Source organism: Vigna unguiculata, chromosome 7, assembly GCF_004118075.2.
Source record: "Vigna unguiculata cultivar IT97K-499-35 chromosome 7, ASM411807v1, whole genome shotgun sequence".
Lineage (NCBI taxonomy): Eukaryota > Viridiplantae > Streptophyta > Magnoliopsida > Fabales > Fabaceae > Vigna > Vigna unguiculata.
Window position 1 is genome coordinate 2,876,466 of NC_040285.1, and position 3,496 is coordinate 2,879,961.

The window sequence follows — 3,496 nt, forward strand, 5'->3', positions numbered from 1 at the left end:
ATCTTTTTTATCTGTTTAATTTACTTTAGGGCAATGAGTGATGATAGGTTCAATGTTATTGTCCACCACGGTGATGAAGTAGAGGCCCATGAAGAGGCTGTTGAAGTAGAGATTGAGAATGCCAGTGGTCTGAATAGTGATGTTGAAGTGGAAGGTGAAATTGAAGTGGATGGTTGTTTTTACTCCTGTTTAAAAGCATGTAAAGATTCCTTTGTCTTCTGTAGACCCATCATAGGTTTGGATGGTTGTTTTTTAAAAGGAAAATACTGAGGTGAGTTGTTGAGTGCTGTGGGTAGAGATGCTAATGATCAGTTACTGCCCTTAGCGTATGCTGTTGTGGAAGTTGAAAATAAAGAAACTTGGACATGGTTCTTGGAATTGCTTATTGGTGATCTTGGAGGTATTGACGTGTGTAGGACAATGACCTTTATGTCTGACCAACAAAAGATATGTTTAATATATGTTCAATTTATTAATTTTTGTTTAATGTTGTAAGTACTAATAATCTTATCATTGCACAGGCATGAGTGACTGCCATTCAGGACCTATTACCCACTGCTGAGCACAGGTTTTGCATGAGGCATCTGTATGCAAATTTCAGAAAAAGATTCTCTGGCCAAAAACTAAAAATACTCATGTGGAAGGCTGCTAGGAGTACACACCCAGCAGTTTGGGAAATAGTGATGTTAACAATTAAAGAGTTAAATATTGATGCTTACAGATACCTTATTGCTATACCTCTAAGGTATATCTCTACTATACAAATACCTGATTTCTATACAAATACCTGATATCAATACTGACGTTATTATTTATGCAGGTTCTGGTCCAAGTCTAGATTTAGTGGTCGAGCCATATGCGACACAATTGTCAACAATATGAGTGAAGCTTTTAATAGTGTCATAGTGGATGCAAGAGGAAACCCATAATCACCATGCTCGAGGAAATCAGAGTTTATTTAATGAAAAGGTGGGTCACCAAGAGAAAAAAGGTTACAACTTTTGAAGGAAATATTTGCCCAAAGGTCCTTGACAGACTACATAAGGAAAAGGAGTTAACCAAATATTGGATCCCAAGGTTAGATTTTTGTCTTTTTTTAACACAATCAACTTATTTGTGTACTGATATGTGTAATGATATTTGCAGCTGGTTAGGAGAAAAAATATTTGAAGTGAGGCACATATCCATGGTTGGAGATAAGTACACAGTGAATGTGGATGCTCAACATTGTAGCTGTAGGAAATGGCTTCTGACTGCTATCCCTTGCTGCCATGCTATTGCAGCAATAAATTTCATCAATGTTGCTGCCATGCTATTGCAACAATAAATTTCATCAATGTCAATGCTGAGGACTTCATACCAATATGTTTCAGGAGATCCACCTATGAAGAAATATATCGATCAATCATCTTTCCAGTCAATGGTGAAGTCTTATGGGAAAGAACTCCCTACCCTGACGTCCATCCACCACATAAGAGAATCTTATCAGGAGACCCAAGAAAAAAAGAAGGTTGGAAGAGTGGGAGTTGAGAAAGGATAACACACAAATCAACAAAGGAGGTCATAGAAAAAAATGTAGCATATGCCGTCAGATTGGACATAACAGGAACAATTGCCCAGATAAGCCTGTGGATGAGCAGACTGCAACACCTGCTGCGACTGCACCAGATGTCCAAACTACTGAGAATGCACCAACTGCTGAAACTCAAACAACTCAACCACCAAGGAATGAAGTGGAGAGTCAAGCAACACCACTACCAACACCAGAAGAACCATCTCAACAGTTTAGGATGAAATTACAGACTAGGAGGAGGCCATGATAGCAACTACAAACGTCTTAGTTATTTTTTAGAATTTCTGATGTAGAATTCATTATTGATGTACTGCATTTTGACTTTCCTTAAACTTCGTTCAGTTTCACTTTTGCCAAACATTGATGTAGTGCATTTTGATGAGGATGAATTAATGTTATGAATTTAACTTCTTCCAGACTTATATCAATTTAATTTTTCCCAAACTTAAATCAATTTCACTTACTTCAATGCTCAGATTAAGATGTCATTTTGAACATGTTGGGACTAATATCAACATAATCAAACTAATTCATTTCTTCATTTAACAAGAGTACAAAACAGATTGGACTTTAAAAGATTACACACAATAACAGTACGAATAATACAATAACAACTCAAGTGAACCATATTACTAATTGCAGCCTCTTCTCAGCAACCTTCAATGACTTCTCCAAATCATTAATCTGCCTCATTTGTGTCATGATGATGACATCCTTTTCATTAACACCACCATTTGAAAAAGTTGCAGCCCACATTATTGGAACCACCACTCTGTAAATCAATAAACCAAAAATTAAAATCAATTTATTATTAACACAAAAATAAAAATAGATTGTACCCAAAATTTTTTACCAATATTCTTTGGAGTTCTTGTCATCCTCAAAGCAGCCATCTCTCCGCAACTACAAATCGGGGTTAATTCGTTTCTCGTTGAACCACCAATAGTGCACGAAGTGATACAACACGGTTGCCTCCAACGATTACAACCAGAGGTAAAGGAAGAAGATTGGGATCGTAACATACCTATATAATGGGATTGTAGGAAGAAGAAGATTGCAGCAATACCAATTGGAAATGGAGGAACAAGATTGCCAAAACTCACAAACTGCCCAAACATTCCCTACCAAAACCCTAGCTCACTTATTTATCCCCAAATATCTAATTAAGCCACCTGTACAGTACACGTAATACACCCTAATACAAATCGTGCCACATGTACAATGCTCCGTTAATGATTTAAACGGCGTTACAGAAAAGGACCAAATAAAACACAAATTGCGAAAATGAGGACCATTCTAAACATTCGGTAAAAATGAGGACCATTCGCAACAAACACTACGAAAATGAGGACCAAAAAGGTATTTAAGCCTTTAAATGTAGAAAGTTGTATTACTTTAAACAATGACTCCAAATTGTCACAAGCACAAACATATAAATTTTCTAAAGAAGTCAAATTGGAAGATTAGTTTGTGTGGTGATAATAGCCAAGTGACGAAGGGTAATTAGATTTTGTATTCCTTTGGGCAACTCTTGTAACTTCATGCATCCACTAAAAAGCAAAGTTTGTAAATTTTGAAGTTTGCATATTGAATTAGGAAGTTCCTCAGGTTCTTCATTGCTCGTATTTAGAATTCTGTAAGTCTAAAAACCTCAAGCATTTGCACATTGACAACAATGTATTCAAGAAATCCTTATCGTTCCCTTCGTTATGAATAATGGCAGTTCTGAGACCAATGGGAAGAACACCTTCGTCATAAATATTATTTTCCACAAATGCCAAATGTTGGGCATTCTCAGATATTTTTGGATTGAGGAGATTTATTCTTTGGTTTTTTTTTTTTACTTGTAGACAAGTTTGTTTCCGTTATTACAAAATGGACAATTTTTTTAAAAATTATGAAAATAGACAAATTGTGCAATTC